An 18,851-nucleotide genomic window follows, 5' to 3' on the forward strand; every position below is an offset into this window, starting at 1 on the left:
AATCCCTCTGAACGTGACCTCTCACACCGATCCCATAGCATATAGGTAGGTCCATGAAGCAAGCCCCAAAGTGCATCCTCCCACACTTAGGGCATGGGAGCCTCCGCTGCTGAAACCTTCAGTCGGGCCGACCCTGCTGGTGGGGTCCCCTGTTGCCCTGACTGGGTACAGATGACTGTGCACTCATCAAAGACTGAGCGAATGATTTAGATGGCCCTGCTGACCCTCCCCTGAGTGCCGACCTACCACCACCCAAGTTGCCTGCGGACCGGGCCTTGCTGTTACTCTGACGCTCCATTTTGTTCTTCAATTTACGGGTCCCTGTGGCTTGAGAAAATGCCACCATCTTACCATAGTTCATATCGGAATCAAGGCCGCTATAGAGGCCTCATTAATAACCAAGGGGATAAGGTCCTGTACAAACCGGCGTACTCTAGCCTCTATAGTGGGCAACATGTGAATGGCATACTTGGAAAGGCGCGCAAACTCCATATGATACTCCCACACATTCATACTACCCTGCTTCAGGCTTTCAAATTCAGCGACACGGGCTGCCTTAGTTTCGGCAGGTAAGAAATGATCCATAGAGGCATATGTGAACTCACCCCACCTTGCTAGAGTGCTTACCTCCTCACAGGATTCCTCCCACAACTCAAACCAAGAATAGGCCACCGCTTTCAGGCGGTAGGAGCCCAACTCCACTCCCTCCGTCTTTGTAGCATGCATAACCCGGAGAGTCTTGTGCATCTTATCAATGAAGTCTTGGGGGTCCTCCTCGAGATTAGTACCCGTAAACATTGGAGGATCTAACTTAAGAAACTTACTCACCCTGGAACTAGCAGATTCCCTTGGCTGACTGGAAGAAGTAGGCCCAACACTCGATCCCTGGGCCTGAGAAGCCATTATTTGTGCCAACATTTGTATGTCTCCCCTAAGATCAACATCAGAAACACCAGAATCAGAAGATGGAGGGGGAACTGGAATATCAGTTGGAGGGACCGTTGAACCTTCAGTAGGTGTAGGGATAGGTGTGATCTGATCAGCTGTGGTAGAATCAGGCAATGTAGTAACTGGGGGAATATCCTCACCCCTTGGGTGCTCACCCGCATCATCAAATATAGGATCAACTGCCACTCCCGGGGTGGCATTGGCTCTTTGGCCAGTTCTTGCCTTCTTCTTAGGTGCCATGTACTGAAAATTAGAGCAACGCACGAGTTAAAGGGGGAACAATCTTACAATCAGCTTTATCGCACGATCGATAACATGAAAGAAGGGTATTATTCCTAAATGCCCAAGTAGCATCCTAATTATAGATGTGGTCGACAACACACCAATAAGGAGGACTCTACTAGACACGGCTCTGAGACATCCTAGGACACTTTAAAACCTTAGGCTCTGATACCAAGTTTGTCACGCCCCAAAACTGAGGAGCGCGACCGGCGCTCAACAGAGTGAACCCGGCCGAGCAAGCCTATTAGATTTCCTTCTACCCAACTCATTCATGAATAAAGAGAATATATTTTTTTATTATTCAAACAATAAAGTGATCATGTTTGAAATACCAATTCATTACCATTAGTTACTCCATTAATAAGTCTCAAAACACACACACACACCTTTATAGTTCAAAGTGGAACAAGTGATTTAATCACAACACAACTTGTTCAACATTCCCAGCACCCATACATAACCCACACTTAGTCTACGGAGCCTCTAAAAATACCAAAGAGTACAATGATAGTGACGGCAATAAGGCTCCGGCTATACTTCAAAAAACATAAGAAATAAAAGATGCACAACCCCAAAATGCGATGGGGCTCACCAAGTCAGCTGGGAAGAATGAGCACTACTATCACTGGTCAGTATCCTCCGCTGTGGAACCACCTGCATCTATTAATGATGAAGTGCCCCCAGCAAAAAGGACATAGTACATGTCGAATAGTACTAGTATGAAAACCAAACACCAATTTAAGAACTCGGAAATACAATATGAATATAATGAATCAAGGCAACAATAGAATAGCATAGATAGTCGTTTAAACCAAAGCAAGACTATCAAGAGCTGTCATTTATAGAATTCAAGATGAGATCCTCTGTAACTATTTCCACACGAAGCGGCCCCGCCGTCTCACCCCAATGTATGCGGGTGAAGGTGTAAACACAATACCAAAACTCTACTCTAGCGGCCATGTCGCCTCACCCCAATGTATGCGGGTGGAGGTGTAAACACAATACCCATTTTCACACAAAGCGGCCCCGCCGCCTCACCCCAATATATGCGGGTGGAAATGCATCAACGATACATATATATATATATATATATATATAGTGGGTGGGGGTGGGTGGTGGTGTAACAACAATACCAAAATTATACACAAAGCGGCCCTGCCACCTCACCCCAATATATGTGGGTGGAGGTGTAACCCCAGTCACAATCTCTACACAATTTGGCAAGATAGTTTTTTACATAAATTGCAACTTGGAATCATAACACGTAGATACACAATCCATAGTTTGGAACACATCCTCAATTTATAATACAATATCATGAGAGCATTTGAAACACGAATTAAACATATATCTTTATCACAAAACTTATGCGGAATACTCAACCTGTAATAAATATCTTGGAACTTACAAGGATATTGGGGTTCCAATTCTTAAAGAAGAGTTTAGCAAACATACCTCAATTTAGTTTTCTTAAACTCTAAAATGTTCCAGAATTCTTAGAAACTTTAATCTATTTTGAAAATATAACAAATTGAACCAAAAATTAGGAGGATGATCATGATTCTAGCTCATTTGAACATTTTATCAAACACTAGGTGTGCATTAAGGTTTCAAGGTCCTTTTATGGAGGATTCCATCATTCCCCAACCCATTCTCTACCATTTTTAGCTCACAACCTTTCCACATTCTTTGATAACACATGCATGAAAGATAACAACCCCCACACCCAATAATTGTCTTGCTAATTACTCTCCTTTTAGAAGATTTTAAAATTAAGAGCTATGGCATAGATTCTTACCTGTAGGATGTAGACTCCCTTTGTTAATCCTCAATGATTGAGAAAGAATTGGTGGATAATAGGTTAAAGGTTACTCCCCCACTCTAAGAACTCTCTCTCACTCTAAAAATATCAGAAATGTGCTCAAAACGGACTATGGAATATGTTTTAATGAAGAAGGGTCGAGTTTAAAAATCCCAAAAATGAAGCCCCGGAACAGGATATGCGATCGCATATGCGACCGCATAATGGATATGTAATCCGCATATCGGCCGCACAAATTGGGTGACAAAACTGGAAAGGAACTGACCGGGTCTACGGTCACTATGCGGCCCGCAGACCTGTTCTGCGGTCGCATAATACGCCGCAGAATCTCCCTCCGCAAAACATCAAGACTGATTGTGCGACAAGAGTGTGGCCCGCGAAACGTTATGCGGTCGCATAATGGACAGGAAAAATGACATCAAAATGACCCAAAAAACTGACTCACTCTGCGACCATTCTGCGGCCCGCAGAGTGGTTATGCAGCCGCAGAATAGGCCATATAAACGCCTATTTCTGCCAAATATTTTCCATCAACTCTCCAGCGCACTGTTTAATCTAAAAAGTCCAAACCGCGGCTCGCAATATCGCCGCGAAGAATTTCTACTCTTATTAACCTCTACACCTGCCCCGGCATCACAGAACCCCGGTTTTTAGGAAAACTTTCACAGGGCCTTGCACCTTGATAGAAAGTTATGGAGGCCAAGCATTAGGGTTGTAGGTTAGGTGGTAGGAGGCTAGTCTGATAGTGTTTTGTCTTACGTTACTAGTGGCTCCAGTTGTGTCCATATTACTTAATTAGGGTTGCAAGTTAGGTTGTTAGAGGCTAATCTGATAGTATTTTGTCTTAGGTTGCTAGGATTTTTACTCTATTGTGTATGTAGTATTGTGCCATTGATACTATTTAATTTTATTTCTTTTCTTTCTATTTTGTGATTATTACGTTGTTGGTGTTATCTTTCTGGCTTCCCTTGTTGTTACTTCTATACTGTCTCATTTTATCTTCTTGAGCCGAGGGTCTATCGTAAACAGCTTCTCTACTCCTCAGGAGTAGGGGTAAGGTGTGCGTACATACTACCCTCCCCAGATCCCACTTATGGGATTTTACTGAGTTGTTGTTGTTGTTATTTATGTACATGTATACTTTTATATATGCTTTTTGTGTGATATGGATCGGATTGTTAGCATGTGAGTGGTACGTGCGGATCTGAGGTATTATTGGAACGTGAGTTGTCCGTGTTGTTTTTATTATTGGCATGTGAATTGTTCGTGTGGTTGATATTATTGGCACGTGAGTTATCCGTGAAGCGTGTGGATAAGAATACATACCCCTAGGGTCACCCTCTCATGTTTCTCTCTTGATGGTGTACACGCAGGTTGTGAAAAATCGACGGGTTTCTAGTTAATGTGGATATCACTTATATCAGTCCATGAGTATGTAAATTGCTATCCATTGTTTATGTACATGTATTCTTGTATATAATCTTTTTGTGTGATATGGACTCGATTGACAACACGTGAGTGGTCCATGCGGATCCGAGTTATTATTGGCACATGAGTTGTCCGTGCGGTTGCTACTATTGGCACATGAGTTGTCCGTGCGGTTGCTACTATTGGCACATGAGTTATCCATGTTGTTGCTATTATTTACACGTGAGTTTTCCCTTCATCGTGTGGATAAGAATATATCCCCCTAGGGACACACAGGTTGTGAGAAACCTATGGGCTTCTGGTTGATGTGGGCTTTGGTAAAGTTGATCATTGATTGAACTTTGCATCTCTTCTCCATTTGCAAATTTCTTGGATATGCACATGATTTTACCGCATCTCTTCTCTATTTTCTAGCTCTAGAATGTAAACATTACTTTATACATATCTTCTATATATGCTACCTTACTTGATGAGATGAGACACAGTAAATATCTTCTATATATGTGAATCTGTGTGACTTGATTTGTTTAATCATGCATATATTCTCTATATGCAATTGTTGAAGGATTAATTGATGTTCATGCATATTTTCTCTATATGCAACTGATGAAAGATTGTCTAGTATTTCATACATATCTTCTCTATATGCAAGTTTGATGATTTAATGATACTGGACGCATATCTTCTTTTTATTCCGGATTGTTGACTGAATTCAGGACTTAGCGCATTACCTCTTTGTGCACCGATGTGGTTTTATATGTGTTATATGATTAGAAGGCACCAGTGTTGTATGTGTTCTTACGAAACTCAGGAATTGAATAGGTTATTAGCGCATATCATTAAATATTCTTGCCACTATTACCTCGCCGAGATTAGTTATGATACTTGCTGAGTACATGAGGTCGGTTGTATTTATACTATACTTCTGCACCTTGTGTGCAGATCTTGGAGTTGAGCTGTTGTGGAAGACGGAAGTAGGCATTGAAGATGTACCTACTTTTCGGATATAGCTACCACTTTTCCTCGGTAGTTGTGGATTCGTACTCTGTTTATGTATATTCCAAACATTTGTATTTAATTTTGTATGAGCTTTGTAAATCTAACTCTTAATGGATCATGACTTGTACTACCATGCTTGGGGTATTGTTTGGGAATTCAACTATTTTATTTATTGATTATTTATGATCTTCATTAGAATTATGTATCTGTTGTTTGGCTTACCTAGGGGGGTGGTTAGGTTCCATCACAATTAGGTGGAGTTTGGTTCGTGTCAACTTACCTCTAGCATTGTCACCTCGGTCATGTCAATGAGACAAGAATTAGTGTGTCAGACCCAACTCCCACCGGAGCCGCGACAGCGCCTAAAACTACTTGCTCGGCAAGCCAATAGTCACACAACAACTGCAAAATTGATAAAACGAGGTTTAATGAACTCAACAACAGAAATACCATGAAATAACTAAAACAAAAAAATAACAATACTACTACAACCATCCAAATGATCCGGTGTCAACGAGTACATGAGCACTATTAAATATCAAAATACAAAGCAAAATCCTCAATACAATTGTCTGAACAATAGAGCAGTAACAAAGGAAATACATGAAAGAGAACTTCAAGGTCTGCGGACAACATAGCAGCTACCTCATAGTCTCCCAAGTATTGGTACCAACACGGCTCTAACAATCACTTCCTCTTGAAGTACTTGGATCTAAACATGTAGTGCAGAGTGTAGTATGAGTACAACCGACCCCATGTACTTAATAAGTAACATTGTGTGAAAGCAGTGACGAGCTCAAATGAAACAGTCAGAGACCAATATCAATATTAACATAGGATATAACGATGGCAGTAACAATAAATGGCTCAAAGGAATTATCATATTTAGCTAGTTCACATTACAGGAATTTAGACATGCTTCCAAGTATAACAATTATAGTCCAACATGGATAAGAACATTTCATTTACTAACTAGCATGAGAAAAATGTATCTCTATGCCTACATGTCAAATATTCATGTCAAGTACATGATTTTAAAGTGATATCCTCAAGTACTCTCACTCTTAGTGCACTCAAAGTGCCTGAAACAAATGCCCACTTCATCACACACAGAAAATCACTCAGCATTGTACGGGTGTCTGGCATCAATGCCCCTCACAAAAGCACGTGTATATATCATTGTGTTTGTGCTCATTGCTGGCATGTCAGACTATGGAGGGGCGGATCCTGCTCAAGCGCTAATCAAAAGCTAATATGGCCTATTGCAATTAACAATAAAGCCAATATGGCATGTTGTGGCGTGCAGCCCAATCCAAATAAAAACAAAGCCAATACGGCTTGTTGCGGCGTGCAACCCAATCCAAATAACACTCTCAACACAGCTCTAAGGCCCACCTCAGTCATCAACCTTTCAAGTCTCAAGGACTCATAATCTCATATCACTCAACCCAAACAGTATCATATACGAAAAATAACAACAACATGATGTAACAATGAATAAAGTACAGAGACTGAGATACGATATGCAAATGAAGAATCATGGCTGGTGTATAACTACAGTTAAGACAAATAGCTCAAAACAACATAAATAATCCCATTATGTCTTAACTAATTAATCACATAGCCTAAACATGATTTCTAACATGAACCATAGCTCATATAATCAAACAAATGGGTAAAACACAGATATAACATGGCATGATAGTGTCGTGCCTCTTTTTCTCGCGAAATCGGGCATCGACGTGTAATAACTCTATAAATGGGGTATTAAAAGAGAAGAGTCGCCGCCTAACGATTTTTAAGGTGCGTTAGGGCACCTCTTTGCGAATAACTCTGTTAAACTAGTCAATGCCACCAAAGATCGGGTAAGGGCTCAAATTACCTCAAAGAGAAGGTGTTAGGCACTCTTCGAGATCCACAATTGTGGTTCCCGACCGAATTTAAAACTATGTGGGATTATTAGGTTAAGCTAGGTTGTAGGTTTCTAAGTTGTTAATTATTCCTAGGCGGTCAAGTATGCAAATCAATTAAAGGGAAATAATTACTTAAATCTAGTCTTAGAAAGAATTTAAGGTCGTGTAAGGATTGTAACGAATATTATATCATGGAAGGCTATTTAATTACATAAAAGGGGGACCAAAGTTTTTAAGCCTAATGGATCAACTCCCGTGCAAAGTCTGCTAAGACTTTTATAGCCAAGAGTGCAACGGTTATTCGGGCAATTTGTGTATCATGTCCGCTACCCTCATTACTATCTTTAAATTGTTAACCTAAGAGCGCACTAATCAATTCTATATCGCGTCTTAATTTAAGACTACCTGCCCCTTCTTATAGTCCATGAGGCTTTGGACACTATTCTAAAGGGATGGTTTTAGACTTAAGGAAAATCTCAAGTTTCTAACTCTATTTTTATTAGCGTCACATAAAAGAGAGCATATTGGGACTTAAACAAGTAACACATAAGACAAGTAAGGGTTCATGTTGGCCTCCAAATTAATTAAATGAAATATACTATTAAGAAATGCGATTCCTTATTTAATATTCAAAGACGCATAACAGTCAACTTAAACATAGCATATAGGTATGTGCACGAGTAGTAAAATGAGATAAATCAAATCTTATTCCAAGAAATAGTCCAGACCATTTAAATTGGAGGTACTGATCATTGAGATGAAACTAGAGTATCGTGCGTAAGCATTAAAAGGAAAAAGAAACAGTTGCCAAAATCCCAAAGATGTATTCGAGCTGGATAAAAAAATTACTTCTTTTCAGAAAATAAGCAAATGATAATGATAATAATAATAGTGATAATAAAGTTTACCAACAAAAATAGGTTTTGCTCGTCTTCTACAAGTAGAAAAGTTTAAGCCCTCGAGATGCGTATTTGAAAGCTGTTCGTGAAGTGCCGAATTAATAAGAAAATCAGGAATCCAAATAAATAGCTCCCGCGAACAGAGTTTCAACAGCAAAATAAACCCAATAATCGTAGCGATGCACTTCGAACAACAGCCACAAGAAAGAATCTGACTATCGAGAGAAATGAAATGCAACAAACTTTACCTCGACTTACAGCCGGCAAAGCAAGAATAGAAAAGCAACTCGTGTAACGAATCTTATTAAGAATGTTATAATGGTTGTAAATAAGTAAATCTCGGAAGTAATTCTTCCATCCCTCCCTATTGTATAGAACTAGTGGTATTTTTAGAAGTAAATTTGACTTAAGTCGTGTCACTATAATGGAAAAGAATCATTTAAATAAAGAAAGATTTAGAATATAAAAACAAGAATTCTGTCAACAAGAAATTCGAGGATTGGGGCGTGATTTGAGTATTGAAATAGGGAAGAAGAGCTGCTGGTGATTATTTTAACAGAAAAGGACTAAAATACATACCCATAATCAGTGGAATTTGAATCGAAAATCATGAGAGAAATATATGTAATTGAACTTCCAAAATTATAATCCAATCAGTAACAAATGAAACGCCTACCTCAAACCTGTCTACATTCAACTGATAAGTCCGAACCTGTGAATGGGAAGAAGAGTAGGTGAATCTTCAGGCGCGTCGGCGATTTTGACTAAAAATGGAGCTAATATATTGGCTCATAATTAAGGTAAAAAATCAATTGTTTTACGGATTCGATAAGGAAGATAAGTAAGGAAAATAAAGTAAGAAAGGGTTGACTTGAGTTAGTCATGGTTTCTGGGAGTAAGAATTTTGAGTGAAGGGTTTTGGGTATTAATGGATTATTAGTAAAGGGATTAATGGGTTAGGGATAATCTGATGGGTTGTGAAATTTTGTGTTAGAGAAGGATGGACTTTTTCCTTCTTCTTTTATATAATTGGGCTTCTCTTCAAGATATATCTATTTGTTAAAATTCTAATAATATGTTAGCTAAAAAGAAGTAAATATTAATTATTGATCAAAGCAAGTAGACCATATGAATAAAAGCTATGTATTAAAATAAGTTGCTGAAGTATTGTGACCTATAAGTAGGAAGATGCTCAAATAAATATTTGTAAAATAAAAGTAGATTTAATGCAATGTGAATCCAAAATATATTATCATGAAAAGTATAACTTGCTTGATCAACTCTAAAAAAACCTCGTAAATGCATGAGTGAGATGACTTTTGATAATAATAATAATAATAATAATAATAATAATAATAATAATAATAACAAATATAGTAGTGGTAGTAATAGTAATTAGAAGGTAATAATAAGAATAATAAGAAAATAGTAACAAGAGTAGTAATAGAGAAAATAATAAATGAATATGAAAAATTGACCTTATATTGTTATAAAATAAGTTAAAGTAACGCATTTGATATACTAATGATATAGAAGCTCAAATAAATAAATTAGAAGAAAGGAGGGATAAAATTGGATGTCAACAGCTGCCCCTCTTTGCCCGAGAATGACGAAAGAATTGTCGGGCAAAGAAATTGACATAGTAACCAATTTTGCCCAATTGATGAGATAGTTTGTGTAAGAAAAAGAGGAATAAGAATTTTGAAAATATTGTGGACAAACTCCGGTTTTCAAATGGCCTACATATCTCGAGCTTTACGAGAATCGGGCCATGTGTAGTTCTAGATCCAAAGGCGAACAATACCTCTGAAGTCGCTAAGAAAAGTTATATGTTTCAAAGAATGGTTTTCTTTGAGTAGGATGGTGTTGTGAATGGTTGGTGTCACAAAAGGAAAGTAAGAGCAGCAATGACATGAAGACGACCATTACGACTGCTTAAGGCAATATGATAGGGAGTCACTACAAAAAAGAAATGTTTGACTATCGGTTGGCAATTATTTAGGGTATGAAAAGAATGTGAACGTTGAACAAAAAACGGAACGAGAATTGCTCCCATTTGAAGAAAGGTTACCTTTCGTATTACCTGCAAAACTTAAAACACAACGATTGCAGAAAACATGTACACATATAGTCATAATATCATAGATGTGACTGTGAGATTCAAACATGATGCGAGTTCCCTTTGGACCATGAATGCTATCTTCGGACGATGAGAAAGATGTCCTTAGACCATGATGTCCCGGGCCATGAAACGTATAATAAAGGGATTCAAAGGCCATGAAATGGTGTCTTCAGGCCATGAGGATGATACTTTTGGACTATGATGCCTTTGAATAATAATGTCCAACTTTGAGATCTTTAGGCCATGAAATGGTATCCTCAGGCCATGAAAATGGTGCCTTTGGACGATGAAGCCTTTGGATAATTTGGCGATCTTTCAGCCCATGATATGTAGTATGAGGCGATCTTTCAGCCATGCCGATGCAGTATGAGGTGATCTTTCAGTCATGCAATATAGTATGAAGCGATCTTTCAGCCATGCAATGCAATAGAGGTGATCTTTTAGCCATGAAGTATGAGGCGATCGTTCAGCCATGCAATGCAGTATGAGGTGATCTTTCAGCAATGCAATGCAGTATGAGGCGATCTTTCAGCCATGCAATGCAATATGGGGTGATCTTTCAGCCATGCAGATGCAATATGGGGCGATCTTTCAGCAATGCAATGCAGTATAAGGCGATCTTTCCGCCATGTAATGCAATATGTGGCGATCTTTCAGCCATGCAATGCAGTATGGGGCGATCTTTCAGCCATGCAGATGCAGTATGTGGCAATCTTTCAGCCATGCAATGCAATATGGGGCGATCTTTCAGCCATGCAGATGCAATATGGGCGATCTTTCAGCCATGCAGATGTAGAATGGGGCAATCTTTCAGCCATGCAATGCAAAATGTGGCGATCTTTCAGCCATGCAATGCAGTATGGGGCGATCTTTCAGCTATGTAGATGCAGTATGGGGCAATCTTTCAGCCATGCAATAAGTATGGGGCGATATTTCAGCCATGCAGATGCAATATGAGGTGATCTTTCAGCCATGCAGATGCAGTATGGGGTTCATGCATGCAATGCAATATGGGGCGATCTTTCAGCCATGCAGATGCAGTATGAGGCGATTGTTCAGCCATGCAATGCAGTATGGAGCGATCTTTCAGCCATGCAGATGCAGTGTAGGGCGATGTTTCAGCTATGCAATGCAATATGGGGCGATCTTTCAGCATGCAATGCAGTATGGGTCAATCTTCCAGCCATGCAATGCAGTATGGGGCGATCTTTCAGCTATGCAATGCAGTATGGGGCGATCTTTCAGCCATGCAATGAAGTATGAGGCGATCTTTCAACCATGCAGATGCAGTATGGGGCGATCTTTCAGCCATGCAATGCAGTATGGGGCAATCTTTCAGCCATACAATGCAGTATGGGGCAATCGTTCAGCCATGCAGATGCAGTATGGGGTGATATTTCAGCCATGCAATGCAGAGTTTAGACCTATGCAAGTATGTGAAGCAGTTCTTAGACTTATACACAGATGAGGGTAGTATTTAGACTTATGCATGGATGAAGATAGTGTTTAAACCTTGTGTAAGGATGGAAACAACGTTTAGCAATTCTTATTCTTACAAAATTTTTCTTCGCAATGTATATCATTGTGCAGATAGTGATTTCATCATATATCCTTTGCAAGTATTCTTGACAATGTTGTTCCTAATATTCCTCCATTCAAAGAAAATTTGTAAGTTTGAGGGAAAGGTTAATTCGTGCTTTTGGTTCCGCGTGTTGTCCTTGCTCCAGACTTTGGCCTTTGAATCCCTGGGCTTCACCTAGGTAACGTATTTGGCTAACACAAGTAATTTTGGAAACAAGTGATTTAGGAGTTATCTTTTTTTTTCAAAATAAATAAATAATAGTTTTTTTAATAAAATAAGTGACAATGCATGAGACACATACATATAAAAAAGCTTTTGTTGAATCGTAAAATTGTGACATGTTTTGAGACACTGCAACTTCTTCATGTTCAATGAAATTTTGAGAGCTCCCTCAAAATTCTGCCCCAGTTCAGATAACTCTAGCTCTGATATGCTTTCTGGCGATGTTTTGGTACTGTAATGCCAAATTTCTTTATGTTGAATGAAATTTTGAGGGCTCCCTCAAAATTTCTGCCCCAGTTCAGATGACTCTAGCTCTCTATGCTTTCTGGCAATGTTCTGATGTTGTAATGCCAAATTTCTTTATGAAATTTTGAGGGCTCCCTCAAAATTCCTGCCCCAGTTTCTGTCTTGAAGGGAAAATTGTATTTTTATTATAATGTGACCGAACCCACAGGGCTGCCTACATATCCCCTCTTAAACGGGAATCAGGTCTAACGTAGTTCATGGTACATCAGATAGAAATACAAAAGATTGTTTCTAAATGTAATATCTTTTGACGGCGTCTGAATTGATAGGTTTTGGCCATATTTCTCCATCCATATCTGCTAGTATGAGTGCCCCTCCTGTCAGGACTCGATGAACCATATAAGGGCCTTTTCAATTTGGTGAATACTTACCTTTCGCCTCATCTTGTTGCGGAAAACTCCTCTTCAAAACCAATTGCCCCGGTGTGAATTGCCTGGCCTTCACCCTTTTGTTGAATGCTTTAGCCATCCTATTCTGATAGAGTTGACCATGACATACTGCATTCATTTTTTTTCCGTCAATAAGTGCTAATTGGTCATATCTGCTCTGTATCCATTCAGCATCACTCAACTCAGCGTCTTGTATAATTATCAAAGATGGTATTTCTACTTCAGCGGGTATCACACCTTCAGTACCATATAATAAAAGGTATGGTGGTTCCCCAGTGGAAGTGCGGATAGTGGTGTGATATCCCAGCAATGCAAAAGGTAGCTTCTTATGCCAATGCTTGTGGTTATTTATCATTTTGCGTAGTATCTTCTTGATGTTCTTGTTGGCGGCCTCTATAACTCCATTCATCTGAGGCCTATAAGCGGTAGAGTTACGGTGCTTGATCTTAAACTTCTCACACATAGCTTGCATCAGATCACTATTGAGGTTTGCGGCATTGTCGGTAATGATTGATTCGGGGACCCTAAATCGACATACAAGATAATCTCGGACAAAATCCGCTACAGCTTTCTTGGTGACCGACTTATATGACGTGGCTTCCATACATTTGGTAAAGTAATCAATGGCTACCAGGATGAATCTATGTCCATTAGATGCGGGGGGTTCGATGGGACCAATAACATCCATACCCCAAGCAGCAAAAGGCCAAGGCGAACATGTCACATTGAGTTTGTTGGGCGGAACTCGTATCATATCGGCATAAACTTGACATTGATGACATTTTTGTACATATCGGATGCAGTCGGTTTCCATAGTCATCCAGAAATATCTAGCTCTCAATATCTTATTTGCCAAAGTGAAACCATTCATATGAGGTCCGCATGTTCCAGCATAGATTTCTTCAAGTAGTCTAGATGCCTCCTTAGCGTCCACACATCTTAGTAAACATAGATCGGGGGTCCTCTTATACAATATTCCTCCACTCCCAAAGATATGATTAGCTAACCTCCGTAATGTGCGTTTCTGAACATGTGTAGTACTTTCTGGATATTCTTCCTTCTTCAAGTACTCCTTGATATCATAAAACCATGGCTTCCCATCGAACTCTTCTTCAACATGAGTACAATAGGCAGGTTGCTTGCAGATATCTATAGGTATATGATCAATATAGCTTTTATTCTGATGTTGAATCATGGATGATAATGTGGCCAAGGCATCTGCAAACTCGTTCTGAGTCCGAGGAACATGCTTGAATTCTATCTTGACAAATCTTTTGATTAAATCTTGCATACATTGTAAATAAGGCAGGATTTTTGAGTTGTTGGTAGCCCATTCTCCAAGCACTTGATGTATCAGCAAATCTGAATCTCCAATTACCAGTATTTCCTGAATGTTCATGTCGATGGCTAGCCTGAGTCCTACAATAAAAGCTTCATATTCCGCCATATTGTTGGTGCACGGGAACCTGATTAAGAGTACGTCGTAAGACAATTGATGTAAGCTCAGAAATGAGATTATTTTTGAAAGTACATAAAGTAAGTTAATCATGTTACCTTGGAGGTTACAAATATTTAACATCATGAATGACAAGTACCAAGAGTGTTGGAAGGCTTAGAAGCTAAACGAATTGAAAAAAATAAGTTTTGTTGAAAGTGGACAAGCGGGGAAAGTTATAACATATACTTTTGGAGTAGACTAGGGTGCTTAACATGATAAGGAGGTTATTTTATGAGTTATTTTAGTCACATGATAGTCGTGTGTTACGTTTTGAAGTCAAGCAAGTCGTGGAAGAAAAGTTGGCAAAGGTCATAACAAGTTACATTCATAATGTGCTGAATATTTGATCAAATGTAGCTGATATTTTCTTCCAATATACTTGGAATTAAGGTATGATACACATACCAAACTGAAGGTTCACAAGTCTAGGTTCCAACGCATTAAACTGTTTGTCGATACGGTATCGGAGTAGAGATATATTCGCATTTTCGCGAGACTACGCAAGCAGCTCCAATGGGACCCACTTAGGCAGTGGGTGATTCTTCAACCTTTAAAGATCGGGTCAGTGCTAATTTGGGGTAATTTTTTCTACCCAACCAAACCCTATGCTCTCCCAAAACACTCTAAAAGTAGTCTCCATTATTCTAGAGTGAAAACCAAAGAGAAAAACATAACTCCAATACTAGAGATCCCGTGGTGCTTGCTAGATCGTAGTCCTTCATCTTGCGGCTGTTTTGGAGGATTCTTCAAGTGAAGTAACCTCAGATTTTATGTTGTTCTTGTTGATTAAAGTACTAATCAGTCCCTCCCTCGTATATGTTAGAGTTTCAAGGAGAAATACAAGTGTTTATATACCAACTTGAACACAAAAGTTTATTCAAGAAGAGAATACAACTCCTATAGTGTTGTGGTGTGATTGAGGGTTGTTGTGAGATAAACCAGTTGGGTATTTCAAGTTATATCTATTTCCTAAGATAAGTAAATTATGTCCTTGGTTGTTTTAAGGTTAATCATGTGTTGGTTGAGTTGTTTGAGAGGAAATCTACAAGATAGTAATTGACATGGCATAAGGAATCATTCTCTCTTTTTATGGGCTGCATTGAGGCTATATATATAGTTTGTTGTGGCTGAAAATTGTTATAAATAATTCAATTATATTATGGCTTCTGTTATTAAGATTATCTATGTGCTAATTAAGATGATTGAAGAAGATAACATGAAGAATAAGAGGTTGACGATAAAGGTTAAGGTGCTAGGCGTGTAGACTATTTTTGAAGATTATTCTTATGATGTTTTGGGCTGTAAATAATATGGTAAGAATAATTATGATGTTATAGATATTGTAGATAGATTCATGAAAACGTAACTAGATTCAAACTATATTTTGTTAATCATAAATCGAGCTTGCCGCTCAAAATGGTTGTTGAAGTAATCGAAGAGCTTATTGTGAATTATATTATTGTTGCTTGGGCTATTTAGTGACTTTTAGTAACTTATGGGATGTAGTAAAAATAGGGGAGGTGCTGTCTATTTTCTTGTAGAATATTGGTTTTGAAATATGAGAGTTACAATGTTTATATGATGACGATGAAGTCGGTTTACTCTTTGTAGACGTAAGAAGATCATATTGAGCTTGGTTGACGATTGGGGAGAAGATTACAAAGCTATGTTAAGGCTATACCTTCTTTTCTTTTGACATGATTCATATGATGCAAACGAAACGAGCAAACGCGGAACTTTCACAAATGACTCTATTCTTAGAAGTACTAAGGGTGCCTATGTTCTTGATTCCCCATGTGTCCTATTATTATATCGTTTGTTCATGAGTCTCAGAAAATACATAAGTTAATAAAGTTTATTTCACGTTATTAACCGAAGGCATATTGATCTTATGACATCCCGAGAGATCTTATTGACTTACTTCTTATGCATTGCATTCATTTATACATGTACATTGACTCATGACAAGATGGCGTTATATACATGTGTATTATATGTATATGGTGTATGGGAAAAGGTTATAGTGGTATATACGCACCACCACCTTATCAGTTGGTATACATTGATGATTTCATCCACAGAGGCCGAGATGATATGATGGGATGCCCTCAGAGGCTTGATGATGTTATGTACGTATATACCTATGCATGATATAATATTTCTACGCATATGCATGGTATTTTAAATGTTTCATGATTCACAGAGCTATTCAGACTTACAGGTTGAGTTCTTTACTCCATGTTTCTTTCATGTCTTTTATATATTGCTTTCATGCCTTACATACTCGGTACGTTATTGTATTGATGTCTATTTTGCCTGGGGATGATGCATTTCATGCCTGCAGGTCCCGATAGACAAGTTGACAGTCCTCCTAGTAGGCTATCAACTTAGCGGAAGGTGTTGGGGCACCCCACTTGCTCCAGAGTTGCATCTTTGGTCAGTATGCTTTGGACATGTATTGATTGGTATGGCGGGGCCCTGTCCCGACCTTTATGACTTTTATGTACTCTTAAAGGCTTGTAGACATATGTCATGTATATGGATGATTGTATGGCTTTGTCGGCCTATGTTTTGAGTGTACAAATGATCATTTCGATCCTATAGGCACGTATGTCACATGTATAAGTTTGTATATCATGTTGGGTCGTCCTACATCGAGTATTCCCTTATGTTTTATTCTAGTTATCTTATGACGGCCCTTCTGGCCCACTTACCCATGATGGTATGATAAGAAAGATACGTTACGTTGGTACTCGATTGAGTAAGGCATCGGGTGCTCGTCGCAGCCCTGTGATATGGGTCGTGACATCTGATCCATCAATGGTGGTGGTGACTGAATCAGACCCCGAGAACCAGAATAACTGCTAGAAGAACCCGACACAGATGAACCTTGAACTAATGGAGCATGAGAGAAGCTTTGAGTTGGGAGGGCACTGAGAGATGACTAACCCAGGGGAGCATTGTATGAACCATGGCTAGTTGATGCACCACGATGAACCGGATGAGCCATCTAAGCGGGCATGACAGGACGACCCCTACTGAAGTGGGACAGACCCCTAGAAGAAACACTGCTGAAACCACTCAAACCACGAGGCCTCTTGGCCTCCCTCTCCTCATGCTCCTGACTACGGACCAGCTCTAGCCGCTGAGCAATATCAACCACCTCGTCGAACCTAGTACCTGGTACATTCTCTCGAGTCATAACAAAGCACAATCTATAGTTGATACCATCGATGAACCTCCTAATCCTCTCTCTCTCTGTGGGAAAATCCAGACCCCGTGACGATCCAACTTTGAAAATCTCATCTCGTACTGGGTCACGGACATGCCCTCATGGCATAGCATTTCAAATTGCCTATGCAACTCCTCCCTGTGGGTTGGTGGCACAAGCTTATGCAAGAAGAGAACGGAGAACTCGTGCCATGAAAGTAGTGCAACAATGGTTGGCCTGCTCCGCTCATAGGACTCTCACCATCTAAAGGCTTCCCCCGATAGCTGAAAGGTAGTAAATGAGAGCCCACTAGTTTCCAGTACCACCAGCTAGGTAGTTAAAGTCAGACTCAATTGTTCTATCGCATTTGGTTTGATTGTTTTATCTCTCTTTAATTTAATTATTTGTTGTTCTTAGAACATTCGTGTTAAATTAAATCACTTGTCCTTTAAACCGCATGTAAATTTAATTGTTACTTATTTTTAGGATATACAATAGAGATTGGAAGGGTAGCCTTAATCAACTACGGAAAGGACTCTGGAACACTCATTGTTATGTCAACGTCATCGACCAAAATAGGGCTCTTGCGGATGCTCCGGACATGCTGAGGAGCCATATTAACTTCAAGAGGCTTTCACTCACAGATATCAAAATTGACATCAAAAGAATCTCAAAGAAGAAGACCTTGGTAGAGGCTACGGAAGCTGCTGATGTGAAGACCAAGTGGGAGAATAGTTCATGGAGAAGGAAGTTGAAGAGAGGGCTTGACAGGTTTAAGCTTATGTTGGCAAAGATTAAGAGGGCCGGAGTTGTGAGACAGGAACTTGCATAGCTTAAGCTTAAGAACTCTCTGATTAGTGCAATCGATATATAGGATTTTTGGATCTTGTATTTTCTTTAGCTTTGAGAGATGTTATAAAAAAGTCTGTTCCGTTTAAAGGACTTTTATCTCTTTTATTACCCTTCCTATTGATTATGTTTGGTGGAATCCAATCAATAATTTATTCTTTCCTTTTTCCCCATCATAATCAATAACTTTGTTCCTATTTTAGACTCGATTTTCACCCGAAAATCACTGGATAAATATCTAAAGTGCAGAATCCCAAGGCAAAAAGAAAAAGAAAAGTCCTAGGGCAAGCTTCAATGAAGAATGACGCAGATGAAGAAAATGATTAGCAAATGAGAGCCCACTAGTAAATGAGAGCCCTCTACCGTGGCCCAAGCCTCTCA

General features: G+C 39.2%; 1 long non-coding RNA gene and 1 pseudogene across 1 annotated transcript; one reads left to right on the plus strand and one right to left on the minus strand.

Annotated features, from left to right (window-relative positions):
- Positions 1-5,926: 5,926 nt before the first annotated feature.
- On the minus strand, positions 5,927-9,277 carry LOC104101886 (uncharacterized). Its single transcript, XR_687569.3, has 2 exons — positions 8,968-9,277; positions 5,927-6,191 (listed from the first exon to the last, which is right to left on the minus strand). It is a non-coding gene; the product is annotated as an uncharacterized lncRNA (long non-coding RNA).
- A 6,292-nt stretch (positions 9,278-15,569) lies between these two features.
- On the plus strand, positions 15,570-18,541 carry LOC117278132 (large ribosomal subunit protein eL14-like; annotated as a pseudogene).
- Positions 18,542-18,851: the final 310 nt, after the last annotated feature.

The sequence above is a fragment of the Nicotiana tomentosiformis genome, chromosome 2 (genome assembly GCF_000390325.3).
Source record: "Nicotiana tomentosiformis chromosome 2, ASM39032v3, whole genome shotgun sequence".
NCBI classification, from domain to species: Eukaryota; Viridiplantae; Streptophyta; class Magnoliopsida; order Solanales; family Solanaceae; genus Nicotiana; species Nicotiana tomentosiformis.